General features: G+C 44.4%; 1 protein-coding gene across 2 annotated transcripts in view; it reads right to left on the minus strand.

Moving 5' to 3' along the window:
• Nucleotides 1–21,717, minus strand: part of OXNAD1 (oxidoreductase NAD binding domain containing 1) — a 97,086-nt gene extending 75,369 nt beyond the window's left edge. The window contains exon 1 of one of the 2 annotated variants that reach the window (XM_069212086.1): nt 21,618–21,717. The gene's annotated coding sequence lies outside the window, so the exon portion shown is untranslated. The remainder of the gene's footprint in view (nt 1–21,617) is intronic. The other variant, XM_069212087.1, reaches the window with a different exon arrangement.
• Between the last annotated feature and the right edge of the window lie 1,118 nt (nt 21,718–22,835).

Below are 22,835 nucleotides of genomic sequence, written 5' to 3' on the forward strand. Positions count from 1 at the left end.
ACACTCTCTGTAAGGCCGGGACAGTCAGTCACAGGCCGTGGGTCGTGTCTACACCATGCTATGCTACGCTCTTTGTAAGGCTGGGACAGTCAGTCAAAGGCTATGGGTCACTATTGCACCACGCTATGCTACGCTCTCTGTAAGGCTGGGACAGTCAGTCACAGGCCATGGGTCACTACTGTACCACGCTACGCTATGCTCTCTGTAAGGATGGGACAGCCAGTCACAGGCCGTGGGTCGTGTCTGCACCACGCTATGCTACGCTCCCTGTAAGGATGGGACAGCCAGTCACAGGCCGTGGGTCGTGTCTGTACCATGCTATGCTCTCTGTAAGGATTGCACAGAGTCACAGACCACTGATCACGACTGTACCGTGCTGTGCTCTCATCTGTAAGCCCGGAAAGGCTGGACAGAGTCAGTCACAGGTCGTGGGTCACTATTACACCTGCTATGCTGTGCTCCCTGTAAGGTTGCAACAGTCAGTCACAGACCGTGGGTCGTGTCTGCATCCCGCTATGCAATGCTCTCTGTAAGGCTGGGACAGTCAGTCACAGGCCATAGGTCACTATTGCACCACGCTATGTTCTCTAAGGATGGGAAAGTCAGCCACAGACCACGGATCACGACTGTAACATGCTATGCTCTCTGTAAGGATGGGACAGTCAGTCACAGGCCATGGGTCGTGTCTGCACTATGCTCTAAAAGTTGAACCAACAGGCTGTCCTTTAAATCTTGATTTTATTGGTTAGTTGTGAGATTGATTTTTCTCTCCTTCTTCTTGACACGAGAACTTGTTCTTTTGGCACTTTTTCTGTCCTTATTTTTTTGATAGGGGAGTTTGGATGTGAATACGCAATTTAATTTTGTATGTAAATAAAATTAATTTATCTAAGTACTGTCCAATTATGCTGCATGTTAATATTAGTATTTATGTATAGTCGGTCCAAGAGTGGGCAATGTAGTCTCTTTACAGTAGTTTAGGAATGGGGAATTTCCACCAGGCGAAAGAAAAAATGACATTCCTTTAACTGTCACAAAAGATATTTTTAAGATCTCTTAGATAGCACTAAGAGACAGATTAGTAGTAGGCCCTGTCTGATGCCACAATTACTGCGTCCGAAGAAAAACTGAGACAGAGGCATTCAATATTTATAATGTGATGATTATCGCAGTACACACATTTGGGGTACAACATGCGGATTTTGGTGCTTACAGCACACAAATCTGCAAGCTCTACCAGGACTTTTCCCCTTGTTCAATTCTAGCAGGTTTGACGTGCCGAAATGAATCGCAAGGTGCAAATTCCGCATGCACCACTCAGACAGTTCAGTAGGCCACCCAGAGACATTTAAAGGCCTGGGCAAACTGAGCTCTGGCCGGGAGCCCCCCGATAGAGCCAGCTCTGTTCTGCAGAGTTTTACCCTGCTGACCTTGAAAAATTCTTAAAGAGACTGATTTAAATAGTGTTTTCCTTTAATTTATTTTTAATGTGGGTAATGTGTGGGAGTCTTTTAAATACATTTTCCAGAGAAATATTGGGGTTAAGTTTCACGAACATCCCTGCCAAGTTTCCCAGATTCATGGGTGATGTGCTGCTCCATTCCAGGTTTTTTTCTGTGAATTCTGGGACTCAGTCTTGTTTTTCCCCAATATAAAACAGAACTACAACTCCCAGAATGCCAAGAAATAACCTGGAGTGGAGCAGCACATCACACAGGGATCTGGGAAACTTGGCAGCTATGCATGCACCATCCATCAAAAACAGTTTCTTCTACAATGCATCAAAACAGGATTTCAGAAATAAGAAATGGAAGAGTGTCGGAGTTTATTTGCAGTAATATTAGTGATCTGCTGCTGTGTCACAGCGTTGGAAACACACGTCACTATCCCTGAATATTAGATGTGAACACATTTAGAATTTGGCCTGGTTAAAGAGGGAATGGAAAGGCTAAACCTGGATCATAAATTCAAAGCTGTTCCCAACAGGGGGCACGAAGATGTGTGGCACAGGGCCCCCAAAATCCCTAGCATGTCCCTGAGGCCACCGGTAATCAGGCTCCACATTAGTTAAAGAAATTGGTGCCCCTCGGCTTGAAGCACGCGTGGCTTCTAACGTGTCTGCCAGATTTACTTCCGCTGTGTTCTGGGGGGACACAAGCAGGAAGGAAGCGCTGGGGCGGGCCGAGCAGCTACGCAAGAGAGGTCACCCCCAGATCTGCTCACCATTTTGCTTTCTGGGCCTGCAGATGGTGTTCCATGGAAATGCCCTATATCTACAGAGACATGAAGACTTTCTCAACTTCAGCCAACACATCCTTCCACTAGACAAATAATCACTCAAACTTGGTGATGTCTGTGTCTCTGGGACCGGTCCCACCAAATTCTAATCCAAGGGAACGGTGGGTGGTGACCTTAACATGGGCTGCCTTCATACAAGCGGTGGGGCCACCAACACACACAGACAAAAGTGTGGCCTCCATCATCTCATCATAATCATCATCTCGAATTCAAGATGAATCCAATGGCACCCAACTCGGATTCAGCACTGAAGGACAGTTCAGAATCAATCTGAGACTAAAGTCTTCATGAGCACCTACACCCCCCACCAACACACCTCCCATTTACACACTTGTCACACACGGACATTACAAGATCACCTCCTGCTCTGCCTTGGCCACCAACTGACCTGGAGGACACCATGAAAGAAACAGCAGCTGTCTTGATGCAAAGGAAGTGGCTTTGTATGGCGGCCGCAAGGCTGCGATCATCCTGCTCTTCGTCTCAAGAGAACCTCTCCTTTTCCAAAGCCCGTCTCACTCCAGTCCAGGTGGAGCATGACCTGTGCATACCCTTAATAGGTACCTCTACTTCTCAAGTAGAAACCAGCAACAAGAATGCATCCTCCCATTTTCAGCAGCAACAGGCGACTGTCTCCCTTCAACAATCCCCAAAGAAAACTGCCCTACTACAAGCAGACAGCAGAGTTCAATTCATGACTGGACAGTAGCAACGCTGCATTCACCTCAGTCGCACCCACATTAGCGGCCTCGTTCCCGGACTAGGATGCAGCATACTGCCTGCTTTCAAGACCCTTCACTGGATCTCTCTTGAAGAGTGGTCACACTCAACAACTTGTGCCTAACTCACAATTCTGCAGTGCACTGGGTTAAATCCCCAGGGTCTTCCACCTCTCCCAACTGCCCAGACCTTTAAAGATGGCACCAGGACCCTGCTGGTCATTCGTTCAGCGGGACACTATTTGTCTGGACGCAGACTTCTGGGCACAGAAACATCCACACAGGCCAGAAGACCCATTACTTCCAAGTGACATGTCACTACCACATAGTGCTCCCAGGGGCGAGACTTACTGGCGTTGCCAATGCTTTTTTTTATCAAACTGGTATAAAGTAACACAAAAATGGGTAATAGTAAGACCTGCTAATTAAAACGCCTTGAAACAGAAGCAAAGCATTAAATGCTATGCACAAACCATTTTTAGTATTAATAACATTATTACTATTAATACAGCTATTAATGAAGAAGGGGCCAGACCATTTATTCCTCGCCAGGACAGCAGTTTATCACCTGAAGTGTGATAAAGGAGCTTGCCACTGAATGGTGAATTAACCACTTAGCGTGATCCTCTGCTTTGTGCATGAATAAGTGATGACGCAGAACGCAGCTTCTATCAGGAGCCGCTAAATTTAGAATTTGCTGCCCGGAAACAGCTCAGTACAAATCTATCTGCAGTAAAGAACAGCACTTAAAAAGCCAGTCTAGGCCATCCCTTCTCTGCCAAAGTGTGCTCTAGCCTTCCCAGCTCACAGACAGTTGTGGTTGTGTACCTTGTGCAAAGCTTGTTTGTTATGTGAGTGTTGCATAACGGATTGTGAGGCTTGATGACCGAAGCAACATGGTCCTCGCCACGCTGCACGACTAAAAAAAAATTAAAAAAAATACATTAAAAAAACAGAAGAAGAAGAAAAAAAAAGCCTATGACACAACAAGCCGCCGTGTTGTAGGCGCATGCACAAAGCATGCATGTGTCTATAAAATTACGATGGTGCCTTTTTGTTTTTTAAAAGTGGGGCGGTTGGGGGAAGCAACACAGAGGGGAGGGGAAGCAACAGAATGTGACAGAGAGGCAACACTGGGGACGAAGTTGGGGGGAATTAATACGGAGGACGTGGGGGGGGAAGCAATACAGAGGAAAAAGGAAGCAACTCGGACAGCAGGGGGAGCAACACAGGTGACGCAGGTGGGGGGAAACAACATGGAGGGTGCAGGTGGGGAAGTCATCACAGAGGGCGTGGGTGGGGGAAGCAACACAGAGGGTGCGTGGGAGAAGGAAGGTGTAGGGCACTGATGGGTCAGGAAGCAAAAGGTTGAGAGAGATCTAGGGCGCACCCTGGAACTTGGGGAGGGGAGAACGAGGTGGGCGAAAAATCACAGTAGAGGGGATAAGAACACGTGGATGGGGGAGAAGCACACGCATAGAGCCACAGCAACATGAACGTGGTGTAGGGGAAGGAGAACACAAGGGGGACTGTTGGAAAACATGCACGCTTCTCAATTGCTTTAAAAAAATAATAAATAAGTGGCGCCCAAAAAGGGAGCAGTGGAAGGAGACATGCGGCAGAAGTGAAGCCTGCATATTCAAACGTATGAGAAGCAAACCACTGAGCAGCAAGGAAGCCAACCAATGGTAAGCCATGGGCCGGCTCTAAGCCCCCTGGAAGCAAACAAAATGGCTTGCAAGCGTCAGCCCAGGTGCTGTCTCAGGCGAGACCTAATGAAAGGCTCAAATGTCCTTACTGGACTCCAAGTAATGCTAACATAGCATAACACATGCAGATGTTTTTTAGGGTTCAGTGATGGGTGAGATGAAGGGGTAGTAAGGGGATTTTAGTGCTAACAAATGTGTAGGTTATAATCACACTCAACATTCAAGTTTCTAAAGAATCAGGTTTCCTCAATCTATTCCTTAAAAATCATTTGTTATGTGTGGATCTTAGTCCTCATTCATGAAGAATATACAAGAGTGAATAATTTCTTCTCTTGTTGCCTCAAGTAAAGGGGGGGTTGCCTTACCCAGGTGGTGCCTCTCTCCGCAATCAAAAATAAAAAAACCTAGGAAGGTACAGTCGGCCGGCCAGGGTTGGAACCCGCAACATATCAGTTATACACTGAGCTATCTGCAAAGGAAAGTCACCCCACTGACCAATCTTATCAGTTTATCTGAAGAGTAATATTCACCCCAATATTATTAATCAATTCGTGCCTCATGCTAAAAGCTCGCCATGCAGGAAAGGGTCACATTTCCAGGGAAACAGTAGAGCAAAAGGACAACAACCTTAAGAGATTGACTGAAATCAGAACAGGAAGAAAGACCAAGATACCCCATCCAGAACAAAGGAAGAAGATTTGTGTCTGATTTAAGACAGGTATTTTTGTTGCAAGTGATGCAGCAGTGTGTTCTGCTAGAGAGAACCACTTGCTACCACAGGCGACAAGAAGGATCTGGGTTCTTGATAACACAGAGGTCTGGCTTGTGGCACTTAAAAGATTACATCAATTTAGTACTTCAGGGCCTTTCCCTTGTCTGCCAACACATCTAGGTACAGATTCTGAAATTCATCCTGGCCTGGTTTCAAGTGTGTGCACCCCATTCAAGCAGTAATCTGGGCTTTATCAGTGTTTGTTAAGGATACTTACGGATTATAATGCATTTTCCCTCATGCCTGCAAGGACTGTTTTATACATAGATGCAGGATTTAAATATTAGGAGGTGGGATGTACCATAAAAGTGAAACAATTAGTTTTTTTTTTTTTTTTTTTTTTTTTTTAAATTGGTGCACTTGAGATGACCTTACACAAGGAGAAAGATGAAAGATGAAAGGTGAATCCTCCACACATCTTCCAGACATAGAAACAATATACACAAAAGATGTGGAGGAAATGAGATTACTAGGTAGGGTCACAATCACATTGATTGTGATCCTATCACTGCTCGTGGTCTCTCCTTGAGACTGTTGTGTTGATGAGTATGCATGGAATTCCTCCTTATGGAATAGGTGGACTCACACACTTAGTTGTGTCATGCTTCATCATAGACCACCTATCCCCATCCTGGTAGAACTGTGCCACCAGGGCGGACTCAACCTCACGGTGAACTACACCAAGAGAGAATTCTTAGATAAAGCTTGCTGGATAATAGTGGGATTGAGCTGGGTTTTAACAATACCAAGCGGACCAAGTAATCTAATTTCCTCCATACCTTTTGTGTATATTACACTTGAGATGACCACAATATGCACAGCAAATAAGAAAACCCTAAGTCCCAGATAAGGACAGTCTCCGCTGAGCTCAAGGCACTGAGCTGCTCCCACTGCCAGTCTCCACTGTAGTAACACTACAATGGAAAGGAAGCCACACCCTGTAATGGACTAACACTTCCAAAATGAACAACTGCCCCCAACCCCGTAAGTTGCCACCAGTTTCAGCTGATTTCAAAATGGCCGCCTAACCAGTTGGGACACAGCGGTGATTTCGCACAGTAACACTTGGTCATTGGGAGCACCATTAATCTGGGAGCGCGTGTGACTGACCATACCTGGATTATGGGCAACCTGGCTTGGTGGTGGTCTGAGTGTGTCATCCAACCCTGGCCGCCCGACTGTACCTTTCATAGGGTTTTTTACTTTTGATTGCAGAGACGAAGCTTTTGATATCCTAATACCACTCAGAAAAACTTAACACGACAAAAGAAAACCAACAACTTGGGAGAAACACAGGACTTAAAAAGATAAAGCAACAAATCTGAAAGTCGCAGCGGACCTGGCTCAAAACAAACAACAGTCAAGACAAACTGCAGCTACACAAACTTAACAGAATATACAAATCATCAATCAAAAAAGCTAAAAATAGGTACTACTCAGACAGAATTCAAAATGCTAAATCTGCAACCAAAGAATTTTTATAAAATTCTCAAGGAATTTCGAAAACCTACATGTATGGAAGGAAGTCATCCCACTACTCAAGATTTCACAAACAAACTGGCAACTCATTACACAACCAAGGCAGACACATTCGACTCTATTTAAAACAGAATAAAACCATCAGCACCAACCCCTTTACTAAAATACCCTCTAAGAATAAACCAACCCAACCTTTACAGTCCTTCAAACAAATACCCCAAAGTGAATTTATGGATTTGGTCAAAGCAAGCAGACCTTCCAGTTGCCCTTCTGACCCTTGTCCACCACAAATCTTCAAGAACACTGTTTTATCTACTTCTGCTGCCACACCTGTAAGAAGAATCACCAGCAACTCTTTAACTACAGGAACTTTACTTGTAGACCTGAAAAAAGTATACATACGACCATTATTAAAGAAAACAAACCTAGACCCGCAAGACCCCAACAACTACAGACCAATCACAAATGGACCTTTCCTGGGCAAACTGATAGAAAGAACAGCATTCGCCCAGATGTCACAATTCATTGAAGACAATTCTATACTTTTAGACTTCCAAACTGGATTCCGCCCAGGAAGAGGCACTGAATCGGCACTCATAGCAATCTGGGATGATCTTAAAAACACAGTCGACCGCAATGGAGTTGCTGCACTACTTCTCTTGGAACTCTCTACGACTGCCTTTGATATGGTTGACCATGACACCCTAATGCAAAGACTCAACGAAGGCGGCATAGAAGGGACTGCTCTCTACTGGATTACATCCTATCTCAAAAAAAGATCGAATATTGTCTATTCTCCCCCCCCTTCTAGTCCAAACCCTACCTCACAAAAGCAGGGCTCCCCCAAGGATCAATCATCTCACACCTTTGCTTTTGAACATCTACATGATATAATTACCAGAACTGACCAATGATTTTCATATCACATGCTACAACTATGCAGATGACACACAAATACTATTTAAATTAGAATGCCCCAAAAACATTGAAAACTCAGAAATATTCAGTTGCCTCAGAGCCGTTGATCAGTGGATGACCTGGACCCATCTCAAACAAAATGCCTCCAAAACAGAAATACTCATATATGGTGACTGGAAAAGTTATGACCCACTGTGCGCCTGGCCTGACGATCTCGGACCACCTCCTCAATTATCCAAGGAAGTTAAAAACTGTGGAATCACCATGGACTCCAAGTTAACTATGAATGCCCAAGTGGACAAATTAGCACAAACAAGCTTCATCACCTTAAAGACTCTACGACGCATCTTCCCCCACCTCTGATTTCCACACAAGGTGCAAGCTACTATCTTGCTTGTACTATCCAAACTGGATTATGCCAATGGCCTCTACAATGGATCATCTCTATTATGAAAAAACTACAACGTACAGGGAGTGCAGAATTATTAGGCAAATGAGTATTTTGACCACATCATCCTCTTTATGCATGTTGTCTTACTCCAAGCTGTATAGGCTCGAAAGCCTACTACCAATTAAGCATATTAGGTGATGTGCATCTCTGTAATGAGAAGGGGTGTGGTCTAATGACATCAACACCCTATATCAGGTGTGCATAATTATTAGGCAACTTCCTTTCCTTTGGCAAAATGGGTCAAAAGAAGGACTTGACAGGCTCAGAAAAGTCAGAAATAGTGAGATATCTTGCAGAGGGATGCAGCACTCTTAAAATTGCAAAGCTTCTGAAGCGTGATCATCGAACAATCAAGCATTTCATTCAAAATAGTCAACAGGGTCGCAAGAAGCGTGAGGAAAAACCAAGGCGCAAAATAACTGCCCATGAACTGAGAAAAGTCAAGCGTGCAGCTGCCACGATGCCACTTGCCACCAGTTTGGCCATATTTCAGAGCTGCAACATCACTGGAGTGCCCAAAAGCACAAGGTGTGCAATACTCAGAGACATGGCCAAGGTAAGAAAGGCTGAAAGATGACCACCACTGAACAAGACACACAAGCTGAAACGTCAAGACTGGGCCAAGAAATATCTCAAGACTGATTTTTCTAAGGTTTTATGGACTGATGAAATGAGAGTGAGTCTTGATGGGCCAGATGGATGGGCCCGTGGCTGGATTGGTAAAGGGCAGAGAGCTCCAGTCCGACTCAGACGCCAGCAAGGTGGAGGTGGAGTACTGGTTTGGGCTGGTATCATCAAAGATGAGCTTGTGGGGCCTTTTCGGGTTGAGGATGGAGTCAAGCTCAACTCCCAGTCCTACTGCCAGTTCCTGGAAGACACCTTCTTCAAGCAGTGGTACAGGAAGAAGTCTGCATCCTTCAAGAAAAACATGATTTTCATGCAGGACAATGCTCCATCACACACGTCCAAGTACTCCACAGCGTGGCTGGCAAGAAAGGGTATAAAAGAAGGAAATCTAATGACATGGCCTCCTTGTTCACCTGATCTGAACCCCATTGAGAACCTGTGGTCCATCATCAAATGTGAGATTTACAAGGAGGGAAAACAGTACACCTCTCTGAACAGTGTCTGGGAGGCTGTGGTTGCTGCTGCACGCAATGTTGATGGTGAACAGATCAAAAAACTGACCGCATCCATGGATGGCAGGCTTTTGAGTGTCCTTGCAAAGAAAGGTGGCTATATTGGTCACTGATTTGTTTTTGTTTTGTTTTTGAATGTCAGAAATGTATATTTGTGAATGTTGAGATGTTATATTGGTTTCACTGGTAATAATAAATAATTGAAATGGGTATCTATTTTTTTTTTGTTAAGTTGCCTAATAATTATGCACAGTAATAGTCACCTGCACACACAGATATCCCCCTAACATAGCTAAAACTAAAAACAAACTAAAAACTACTTCCAAAAATATTCAGCTTTGATATTAATGAGTTTTTTGGGTTCATTGAGAACATGGTTGTTGTTCAATAATAAAATTAATCCTCAAAAATACAACTTGCCTAATAATTCTGCACTCCCTGTATTCAGAACTCCACAGCCAGGCTACTATTACATGTAAAGCCACAAGCCCACATCTCCCCTGCCTTGAGAGCACTACACTGGTTACCCGTTGCCAGAAGATGCACCTTCAAGATGCTTTGATTCACCCACAAAGCTATACATGGAACAGGACCACTTTTTATCAGAAACAAAATAATCAAATGCATTAAACAAAGAAACCTCCGCTCAAGATTGCCCCCCTGCCTTAGAACACCACCATACAAGAAAAATACTATAGGTGGTACATCCTTCTCCGTTTAAGCAGCCAAACTATGGAATTCATTACCCCCAACTATAAGAGCCACAGATAACTATCTTGTCTTCAGAAAACTACTCAAGAGTTGGCTCTTTCCTTCATAACCACCATATTCAAACAGCTAGGGACTGCCTATGCCTATGTTGATAAATATTTTTTTCTGATTATGTGTATATTCTAGTTATGTATAGTTCTTTAGAAAATATGTATTGCTACTATGTCATAACAAACTACACACACTCTTTAAACCTGTTTAACTAAGGTATATTTACTCATGGTTTTATATATATATATATATATATATATATATATATATATACACACACACACATACATGTGCATATGTGTGTGTATATACAAATATATATGCATGTATGTTATTCTATGCTTAACATGTTCATAGGTCATTGCATAACTCCTAGTTAAGTTGTTATACTAGATACTTATGAATCCCTGCTCTCATCTTATATCACAATTGTCTACCCATCACCATATGTCATGTCTCTATCTATATATCCTCCATTCCCACTCTGACTCATCCCAAATCCATTCTACTACTTTCATCTCCTAAATAACTCTCCCTAGGCTCTTCCCTCCTCTTCCACATCTAACTCACCCAAACCTCACTTTACTACCATGAGCTCCCAAACAACCCTACTAATTTCTCCCTCATTTATCTCACCCTGCTACTATGATCTCTCTAACCCTTTCCACAGACTCTTCCCTCCTCCATCCCCCCCTTTACTTATCCCAAGCCTAAATCCTATCAACATAAGCTCCCATTTAACACTTCTGGATGCTTCCCTCCTCCACCCCTCCATTACTCTACTCAATCTAACTAACAAACTCACATATCCGCGGCTCAAATTAACTCATAATAATACTAAAACTGTACTCCTGTTTCCCTATAATAATCCACCACTAATTCCTTTTGGGTTACAGGGCAGCGTGCTACTCGCCGAAAAACACTTTGACGCCTCGTCAGGGGTAGTAAGCGCTATATAAACACTATTACAATACAATACATCCTTTACCAGACAGGCTTTACTACACAGTCTATTTTTAGGTACCAAACTACTCAGAACTTTACCACACAGGTAAGATGTATGTTTTTAAATGACATTAGCAAGTGTGTGTCTACACACACACACACACACACACACACACACACACACACACACAAAAGGGTACCAACTGGTTTTAGGGGCTTTTAGGTGTAGGGATAAGATGTGCTAGAGGGTTTTTAGGGTTCAGGAATGGGTAGGTATAAAGGGTAGTAAGGGTTTTTAGGCTTCATGGATGGGTGAGAGTAAGGGGATTTTAGGGTTAAGAAATCGATGGGGGTTGTAAGGGTGTTTTGGGGTTCAGGATGGGTAGGTGTATAGGGTAATAAACATACTTATGGTTTATGGATAGCTAGGGGTAGAAAGGTTTCAGGGATGATAAATTTATAATTTACAAAAAGAGGGTTGGGTGGTTCCCCCAGTAAACACCTGGAACTAATATATATATATATATGCATATACATATATATACACACACACAAACACACACACACACACACACCCCAATACTATTGCATGGTAAATAACAATGATGTATTACAATGTGTTGCAAAGGTTAACAAGATGTAATATTTAGTGGCTTGCGCACTGAGCGAAGACCAGGGTGGCCACCTTTGTTAAAAAAAAAAATAATACTGCCCATTTGTTTCGGCTTTGATATCCTGGAAGGGCCAAGTGTTGGTAGGTAAAAATAACGTTGTAAAATTCTCAGTATTCTTTAGTAGCATGGTATTATCTTTCTCTCTGTTTGTGTTACTAATTATCTAGACCTCAGTCATTTTCTGTTGACATTTAGCTTACAAAAGTAAAAAGGTAATTAAAAAAATACTAGTCTTCATTGCTTTTTCCAACTCCTGTTTTTACTGGCAGTGACATAATACTGGTAGTGCAGGAAGTGAATAGGATACAGCTGGATCGCTTGGTCTTAACTTCACCTACCATCTTTAATCCTGGATCTGGCAATTATTAACGTCTGGTGTAATGTTCCAACACTGGGGCCCATTCAGTAGCACCCGTTTGTTATTTTTCTGTTTGGCGCACCAACGTGCAGGTCGGGAGGAGATTTTTTGCTTTCACTTCCAGCTGGCCCCAACCAAGGGCCACAGTTAAAAGGCCATCAGCCCTCCTTTTGTTCAAGTATCATCCTTGCTGGGAGCTATCGGGAGTCAAACTCATGGACACCAAAATAATGCAAGGAAACAAAGGCACGGTTTGTTGCTGTAGGAGGCTGGCCTGGCTTGTAGTGGGTACCAGAGGTACTTACACCTCGTGCCAGGCCCAGTTATCCCCTATTAGTGTAGAAGAGGTGTTTCTAGCAGCTAAGGCTGATAGAAGGTAGCTATGGCAAAGCAGCTTAGGCTGAACTAGGAGACATGCAAAGCTCCTACTATACCACTGGTGTCATATGCACAATATCATAAGAAAACACAATACACAGATATACTAAAAATAAAGGTACTTTATTTTTATGACAATATGCCAAAAGTATCTCAGTGAGTACCCTCAGTATGAGGATGACAAATATACACAATATATATGTACACAATACAAAAATTAGGCAGTAATAGCAAAAGGAAGTAATGCAAGCAGTGTAAAGTTACAATAGATTGCAATAGGAGCACATAGGTATAGGGGCAACACAAACCATATATTCCAAAAGTGGAATGCGAACCACGAATGGACCCCAAACCTATGTGAACTTGCAGAGGGTCGCTGGGACTGTAAGAAAACAGTGAGGGGTAGAAAAATAGCCCACCCCAAGACCCTGTACGGTAGGTGTAAAGTGCACCTACAACCCCCAGAGAGCACAGAAGTCGTGATAGGGGGATTCTGAAAGGAAAACCAACACCAGCAATGCAACAACAGTGGATTTCCGGACCCGAGTACCTGTAAGACAAGGGGACCAAGTCCAAGAGTCGCGACAGTGTCGAGAGTGGGCAGGAGCCCAGGAAATTCCAGCTGAGGGTGCAAGGAAGCTGCCACCGGATGGAAGACGCTTGGTGTTTTGCAACAACGAAGAAGACTAGGAACTTCCCCTTTGGAGGATGGATGTCCCACGTCGTGAAGAAGCTTGCAGAGGTGTTCCCACGCAGAAAGACCGCAAACAAACCTTGCTAGCTGCAAGGGTCGCGGTTAGGGTTTTTGGATGCTGCTGTGGCCCAGGAGGGACCAGGATGTCGCCACTTGGATGAGGAACAGAGGGGGCGCCCAGCAAGTCAGGGAGCCTTCACAGAAGCAGGCAGCACCCGCAGAAGTACCGGAACAGGCACTTAGAAGAGGAGTGAACCGGAGTCCACGCGAAGTCACAAAAGGGAGTCCCACGACGCCGGAGGACAACTCAGAAGGTTGTGCACTGCAGGTTAGAGTGTCGGGGGACCCAGGCTTGGCTGTGCACGAAGGAAATCCTGGAAGAGTGCACAGGAGCCGGAGCAGCTTCAAATCACGCAGTACCCAGCAATGCAGTCTAGAGTGGGGAGGCAAGGACTTACCTCCACCAAACTTGGACTGAAGAGTCACTGGACTGTAGGAGTCACTTGGACAGAGTTGCTGAGTTCCAGGGACCACGCTCGTCGTGCTAAGAGGGGCCCAGAGGACCGGTGATGCAGTCTTTTGTTGCCTGCGGTTGCAGGGGGAAGATTCCGTCGACCCACGGGAGATTTCTTCAGAGCTCCTGGTGCAAAAAGGAGGCAGGCTACCCCCAGAGCATGCACCACCTGGAAACAGTCGAGAAAGACGGCAGGATGAAGCGATACAAGGTTGCTAGTAGTCGTCTGGCTACTTTGTTGCGGTTTTGCAGGCGTCCTGAGCAGTCAGCGGTCGATCCTTTGGCAGAAGGTGAAGAGGGAGATGCAGAGGAACTCTGGTGAGCTCTTGCATTCGGTATCTGAAGAATTCCCCAAAGCAGAGACCCTAAATAGCCAGAAAAGGAGGATTGGCTACCTAGGAAGGAGGATTGGATACTAAGAGAGGTAAGAGCCTATCAGAAGGAGTCTCTGACGTCACCTGGTGGCACTGGCCACTCGACACAGTCCAGTGTGCCAGCAACACCTCTGTTTCCAAGATGGCAGAGGTCTGGGGCACACTGGAGGAGCTCTGGGCATCTCCCCTAGTGGCTAGTGCCAGGGTGCCCACACACTAAGTAACTTTGCACCCAACCTTCACCAGGTGAAGGTTAGACATATAGGTGACTAAGAAGTTACTTGGGTGCAGTGGTAAATGGCTGTGAAATAACGTGGACGTTATTTCACTCAGACTGCACTGGCAGGCCTGTGTCAGAATAGTCAGATCTCCCTATGGGTGGCAAAAGAAATGATGCAGCCCATAGGGATCTCCTGGAACCCCAATACCCTGGGTACCTCAGTACCATATACTAGGGAATGATATGGGTGTTCCAGTATGCCAATGTGAATTGGTGAAATTGGTCACTAGCCTGTTAGTGACAATATGGAAAGCAGAGAGAGCATAACCACTGAGGTTCTGGTTAGCAGAGCCTCAGTGAGACAGTTAGTCATCACACAGGGAACACATACAGGGCACATACTTATGAGCACTGGGGCCCTGCCTGGCAGGGTCCCAGTGACACAGACTAAAACAACATATATACAGTGAAATATGGGGGTAACATGCCAGGCAAGATGGTACTTTCCTACAGTTGTCACATCATAAGTACTTTGGGGGAGCGCCCCGACTTACCTGGGTGTGACATTAGGGCCTCTGAGGGTCCAGCCCCCTGTACGTTTCTGCAATGCTCTGGCCGGGGGGAAGGAGGTGAGCGCCAGAACCTTCCAGCATCTGAACATGGGGCAGTCGGGGTTGGGACCTGGTCCTTCAAGGGTGGGGGAGAGCCGACTTGAGGGGTCACGTCTCAGGTAGTGCCGTCAGAGCTGGGGGTCAGTTCAGGGGTGCAGGAAGATCCGTCCTCATGAGCCCTGTCCTCAATTTCAGGCATGTTGTCTCAGCTGGTGAATCCAGCAACTAGGGACCAGGGAGCCAGCGCTTTGACAACCCTTTGGGTCCCATCTCCTCCCATGTTGTCCACCATATCAGAGTTACAGAAACAGGTTGCGACTGATCTTGGAACCCAGAAGGAGGGTCCATTTGGCACAGCCGGGAGTGTTGGCGCTATGGCATCAGGTAAAGTAGCAGAAGGTGTGGTGAAGGATGATGTGGGCACCACAACCAAATTGTTGGGTAGGTGGGACACTTTGCTATCCAAGCCAGGGAAAGTTGGCTATGCATGTGCCAGTTGACATCAAGGAGAAGATCTGGAGAGGAGAATTTGTGGACATTTTTTCTTTGATTAGGCCCAAGAGGTAGAAGGGTGAGGTGAAAGAATAGGATGGTAAGGAGTCCTCCTCTAAAGAGAAAGTGGAAGAGACCATTACTAATTGGTTGTTTGGTTTTAATATTTTCACTACGGTAATGTTGGAAAAGAAGCCTGAGTTGGCTGCACCCAGGATTTTTTTTAAGCGAATAAGATTCTGAAGGCTCACCAGACATCTGGCAGGTCAGCATGGTTGGAGAATGATAGGGATTTTAGGTGGAAGATCCGGAGATTGGGTGGGACCAGACAGAGGTTAACATTTGGCTGGAGAATGTGAATAACAAGACACCCCTTAAACAACCTTTTCGTCCACAATGGGGTGGTGGGGACAAAAAGGGGTCATGCCCGGCCTTCAACAGAAAACTCTGTAGGACTGCTAGTCCCTTTGTCAAACCACCTTGCTTTAACTTTGTGTTCACCCTTGGGTGTGGTACCAAAACAAGAGACTGGACAGTACAGGCTGATCCATAATCTTTCGGCACCAAAGGGCTTATCAGTCAATGATACAATCCACCCGGACGTCTGTTTTGTGGCTTATGCCTCAGTTGACATGGCTTTAGCTAGATTATGCAAACTGGGCCCTGGGGCACTCTTGGCGAAGACAGATGTTGAGTCCGCTTTAAGGCTGTTACCGGTGCACCCGGAGGATTACTATACTGGGTTTTCAATATGGTGGCCGGTATTTCTATGATAATTGTCTGCCCATGGGCTGTACAGTTTCTTGTTGGAGAAGCCTCTCATAGGCAAAACTGAGAAATATGAACAATTGTTCTCAGCACAATAACCTGAGAATCCAACTTGTGTTCCGTTATCTTCTCAAGGTTATGGAGCACCCAGCAACAGATCTTGACTGAACATATTGTGTCTCTTCCACATATCAACAAAACCTCACGTTTGATCAATTCACACACATACATGTTTTCAAACTCAAAGAGGAAATCTAGGCAGCTGCCAGAAAATCAGAGGATATCCAATTAGGAGATGATAAAATCATAATATTCCAAGATGTCTCTACAATAACTTTGATGAAACAGAAGGACATGAAAGTAGCCACTGCCTATTTGAGAAAAGACAAACATATCTAATACTGGGGCTTTCCCTAAATACTACTGTTTGAAATGAAGGGCAAATTTCACTCTTAACAATAGAGCATCAAAAATGCTTAACATAGAATCCTAGAACATTCTTATATGCTATCAATAGGAATGTCAATACAGAAGGAATTGAAACAGAGACAGGTCACCACAAACTAATACCCTATGCAGATGATAGTGTTTTCCAACAGACCATGACAACTCCCTGCCTCATTTACTTTCTACATTGGAAGATTCTTCTACGGTATATGGGTATAGATTTAACTGTAAGTTGGTTGCATTGGGCTTCAGAGTTAATGAACAAGCATGCAAACTATTGTTCAGCGAGAAGGGCCTACTCAGGGCACAGTTAACCAATCTGCTACCTGGAAATTCATCTACCAAAAAAATCCAAAGATGAGAACAATTCATACTTTCAAGCTTACTGAAAACATTATTTAAAGATCTGGACAGATGGGGGAAGTTGTGACTACCCAGGCTTGTGAGAAAGGATGGTGTTAAAATGAGCTTTTTAACCTGTCTGCTTTATGTTGTCTAATTGTTCCCTTTATGGATCCCTACGCCAGTCTTAAAGAGCATCAGACAAAACTTCAAACAATTCTCGTGGAATGGCAAGAAACCGAAAATACACAGGATGACGCCTTACAAATCAATTGGAAATCAAGGCTTAAATTTCCCTCACATTGAAATATATATATATATATATATATATATATATATATATATATATATATATATATATATATATATATATATATATATATATATATATATATATATATATATATATGCTGTTATGCAGATCCGCACAACATTAGAGTGGCCCTTACTCTAGGGAAATTAACAGGAGTTCTCCAACACTTCCCTGGCATAGGCCAATCTGGCTAACAACCCCACTTCGCCACCCCCTCCAACTCCAACGAGACATACAAATGAAATGTCCCCCCCCCTCCACGTCACTAGATTCTTTTTCAACAACTGGACCAAAATAATATGTGGTTAGGTCTAGGGGGCTTCCTCTCCCATTGACAATAACAGCATATTACCCCAACTTTAAACCTGGGGAGACTCTTAGGCTGTGGCGCTGAGAGACCTTTAAGAAAACGGAGATGTTTGAGTCCAGGAGTCATATACAGAAATATTCCATCTGCTGCTACGTGACATCTTAAGGCTGCCTGCACTGATTCTATTAGACAACCTCTTCAAAAAGGGAGGAACTTGAAGCTGGGGTAGGGGTGAATGGCAATTCCATACAAAACAATCAGGACAGGATCGACTGAAGTTGCAGAAGGAGAAATGCGAATACGATGTGGCCCATATGATATCTGAAGATACCTGGTCCAATAACTGGATGATGGCATCAGAAACATCGATATAATCTAGATACAAAAGAAATTCCTACAAAATAATAATATGTTAATACATGAATCCAGAAAGACATGGAACCATTGACAGCACTGTGGATGATTGTTGATAAGGATGCTACCAAAGAGGTAGACTAGAACATATGATCGGGTGACCATCTAAGGGCGTATCTGAAATATAAGAGGAATAACAATTCTGCTAGACCTGATTGCACTTAGGTTACATACGGGATGATGTAGAGTCTCCATTGATGTCCTAAAGGCCCTAGTCATGGCCATGTTACTTGCTGCTAGATTAAATATAGCTTTGGTACAGAGGTGTCATGATTCTAAGCTAAAACAGCTAAAGTGGGATCAAATGTGACAATTGTGCACAATGGAAATACTAACAGTTTTAGTACATGATAATCTATCGAAATTTGGTTTAGCATGGACTCCCTTCAAAAAAGAGAAAGACTTGAACGCTACCAGTTGGACGGAATGAGGAGGTCTGGTGTGATCTTACAGATTATTTGCTAATAGCTTTGACCCAGACGTCAAGGAAACTAAGATGACATTGAATCAAATACATACATATGAGGTATTGCGATTAACCTGTGCCCGTCCCTCTCATCTACCCATCCAAACCATGTGTAATACTTTTTTTATGAATATGCACATTGTTCGACTTCATTTGTAAAATGAAAATAAGTGGGTGAAAAAAAAACCTGCATGCCAAAAAACTGCAACATTACTCAAGCATTTTGCTGGTGCAGAACAGTCTTCAAGTTACAGGGGCAAAAAAACAACAAAAAAACGAACTGCATTGAAATCTTGATGTTGGGGGGGGGGGGGGGGGGGGGGGGGAGCGCTCGCTTGGTGGTCTCACACCACCTTCATGTGGTGCGGTTTAACTGCACCTCAATGGGCTGGCTCTCTGTTGATCCTGGCTGGACTCCATAAAGGACTCTATTGGTGGTTTAACTGCACCTGGGCACCCACTCACCTGATACATATTGCTACTCTTCATGACATTGGCAGGAAAATGAATCACTATTTAGAACCTTGGAATGCTGGGTGCTCCATTGAAACAATGGAATAGCTCCAGGCTTCTAATGGCCAGTAGAAACCTGGAGCTCCAAAATTCTAATGAAGGCCTAAGGGAGCCTCTTTGGCTCCGTGAGGCCTTTGTTTTACTAGACCATTCTGCCCTCTAGTGGCAGAAATGTTTTCAAATAGCCTTATAAACATTCGTAGCTGGGCTATACCATCCATTAAAGTCCGCTCCCTTTTGCTTAGGTTTGGAAAATGCTACAGAAACACCAAAATAACTAAACACTATGGAAAAAACAGTAAATCTGGAGGAGAGTGGATGTGTTCATACGCCGAAAGTCCTCCCCTGGCTTGGCTTCACTGAAAGATGGAGGCTTTAGGGCTGACTGGAAGCAGAGGAAGGATTTAAAATGTACAGGTACTGGGGAGTCTGCCAATTTCTGGTCCAGGTAGGCCAGAGGTCTTCAAACTGGGGGGCGGGCCCCCCTTGGGGGGCCTCAAGTGTCCCGGGGGGGGCACCAAACTCTGGCCAAAAGAAATATTATACAGATAACATACCTTTGTTTTAAGCAGAAGCATGTTATTGCAGTTTTAAAAAGGTAACAGTACTTAATTGCAATGTTTAAATAGGTTTGGACCTATTTAAACATTGCTATCTTTCTAAAATAATTGTTAAAAATTCAGAGGGGGGCCCAATGATTTTTATTTTTCAACTGGGGGGGCGTGGAATTAAAAAGTTTGAAGACCACTGAGGTAGGCAATGACTATAGCTCACAACCGGCTGGTGCCTGTCCTGTCAACGTCTGCCAGGCGAGAGCCTGCAGCCTCTAATGTTGTTCCAAGACAGTATATAATACACATGAGGCGTCCCAGAACTCTATTCCCAAGGCCATGGCGAAGAGAGACTGCTTTAATATAATATCACTGAGCTTATTAATTCTTAAACACTGCGCCGGGTTGCCAAGGGCATCGTTTCAGGGAAGGGGCACTTAAAACGAGTGAGACAGCCACAAGCATTGGGTCAATAGATCTCTTTAAAGAGCACAGGGATGGAGCAATCGGTTTGCAGCTTCTTCTGGCTGGGTCAGCAGCACAGTAAGTCTGGACCCCTGACAAGTACCACGAAAGAGCATACTAAAGTGCATCAATAGGTTTCTTCTCAGCACTCGTACACATAGTTACTTCACACAGAGGAACGTCAATTTGTCATGTCTCCAATATGCTGTTTTGTTTTATATATATATATTATATATATATATCCACACTTTCCTCGTGCTTAGAGGAAGACAGCCACTTCAAGAACGGGTAAATTTGCAGTATTTTTTATTCAAACAAGTAAAACAAGAACACGTTTCGGAATTACTGCCTTTGTCAACCTGAAACACATTCCTGTTTTATTTGGTTGAGTAAAACATACTGCAAATTCACCTCCTCTCGGAATACCTTTCTTCCTTTAAGCGGGAGGAAAGTGTGGATGCAGACAGGGTGGTGTGCGTCAGACGCCAGGCGCTGCCGGCTTTCATGTGCAGAGAGGCTACAGCGAAGTGATTTTTTGTGTGTGTGTGTGTATATATATATATATATATATATATATACACACACACACACAGTTTTTATATAGCATGAACTTGAGTCAAGGGCATTAGAATGCTTTATTTGAGCACCAATTTACACTGGAGATAGGGCTGCTGCCTGGCCGGTTGTTTAACGGCACCACGCCGGCCAGTACAAAAATAAGCAAAATAGTGCAAAGCTGGAATTTTAGCTCTTATCTATACATACTTCAAACAGCAAATATAAAGCAGTTTTAAGTGCGTTTTAGTACCGCATTAACAACTCCAACTAACGATTAAAGTAAGTAACGGCCGAAAAGTCACGCTTAAATGAATACATGCAACTTTGTTTGAAATCCTTCTTAGCATCTTGTCCGGGCCTTTGCACACTCTTAACACAACAACAAACGGTTGGTATTTTTCTGTAGGAGAGGTGGCAACCCTAACTACAGGAGGTCAGATTTTTTTTTAAGCAGGGGACGATGAAGTAATTTGCCCACACTCACAGGCTGGGAGAAGTTCTCCACAGTTCAAAAGTTTGGTTGGGCCACAGCTCCCTATACATTAATTTTTTTAAAAAGCTCTTGGCCACCTGGAGCCCTGCTGGCAGCAAAGGACATCAATGCAGAGGATCACTGCGACCTTGGATAGATCTGTGGATTCAGGTGTGCGCAGGAGTCACAGAAAAGTGAAAACACAAGTGCCCTGGCCCGGAAGCAGGGTCAGCAGCCTCTCCGAGCCAGCCACCAGATCATCCAATCCGGCTGCCCCTAACAGGCGCGCACTTCTGTCGAAGCATTCCATTGGTTGCCCTTCTCGTGCCCTGGCCGCGGCAGGCAGCGCGCGCCGGCGCCGCCGACCTTCACGCCGTTAACCGCCGGCTTCCTCCTCGGTCCCCGGGTCCCCCGCAGGCCTCGGAGACCGGCAGAGCCGGTGATGCGCGCACGGACAGCGGTGGTTGCCCCCTGCACGCCCAACTTCTCACCTTGTTTCCTGCCGCTGCTGGTAGGTTTTGATTTTCCAGACGGGCGGAAGTCGGAGACCGACTCGAGCAATCCGGAAGTTGAAAGGAGCGGGGACCACCGCAACCCGGAAGTATTTCTTTCGCTGTCATTCGCGGACCGCCTCCCTGTGGCACGTTGGTTTTCAAATCTGTGGCCCGTGTCACCCAATAGGCAGGGCCACTGGAATTATGTGTCAGGAAATGGCCAAATCATGCGGCAGGATTGAGTAAATTATGTGGTAAGGAAAGCCACATTTTGCGGCGTAATACTGCACATTCTATAGTAATATCACGTCATTATTTCATCATTTTAAACTTGGTAATTCTGCCTGGGTAATTTTCAGACCGTCTCACTTTTCTGCCACTTATTTGGTTTTTAAAGATGTGGCCCCTGTGCCACCGTATAGGCAGGGCCACTGGAATTATCCTGCAGGAGAGGAACAAATTATTTGGCAGGGTTGAGTAAAATGTGTGGCAAGAAAATCCAAATTCTGCAGCAAATTGGGGCACATTGTATAATAATATTCATTATTAAACTTGGTAAGACTGTCTGGGCATTAGTTGCACCTCATTACTTCCATTTTAACATCCGAACATAGCAATAAGCAGCAAAAAGGTGAAAAGTCCAGCGTTGCAAAGGACCTTTCACTGCGCTGTAACACATGCCACTGCGATTTCAGTAACTTTTGAACCATTTGAGCTAGAAACAATTTTTTTTTTAAATCTGCAGATTAAGCAGCAGATGCTGGATTATGTAGCAAATGCGAGAAATCTATAATTATGCAAAACTCGCTGTAGCCGCGCAATCGCATAATTTCAGTGGCTTTGCCTATAGAGCTCCCCTACTTTGTTGCGGGATACATTGAGAGCTTACCAAGGCATTGCCACAGAGTTTTGCATTTGTCTGTGTGCAGCATTTCCATAATGTCACTAGGTTTATCGGTGACATTTTAATTAATTTGAGTGACACTTTGGCCCTGACTATGAGTCTATTAGAGAAGTTGGAGTTGTTTACCTCACCCCAATAAATCCTACACCACGGTATCCAGAAATTATTGGGTGTGATAAATAGCAACAGCTAACTTGCACGTTTTAATGCTTAATGCACTAAAACATGCATGTTACAGTAGAAAGCCATACTGTTTTTTTCTGTGAAATACGAGCAGGCTTGACTTGCCAAAATGTAATGAAGGTGTGTTA

Source organism: Pleurodeles waltl, chromosome 10 (genome assembly GCF_031143425.1).
Source record: "Pleurodeles waltl isolate 20211129_DDA chromosome 10, aPleWal1.hap1.20221129, whole genome shotgun sequence".
NCBI classification, from domain to species: Eukaryota; Metazoa; Chordata; class Amphibia; order Caudata; family Salamandridae; genus Pleurodeles; species Pleurodeles waltl.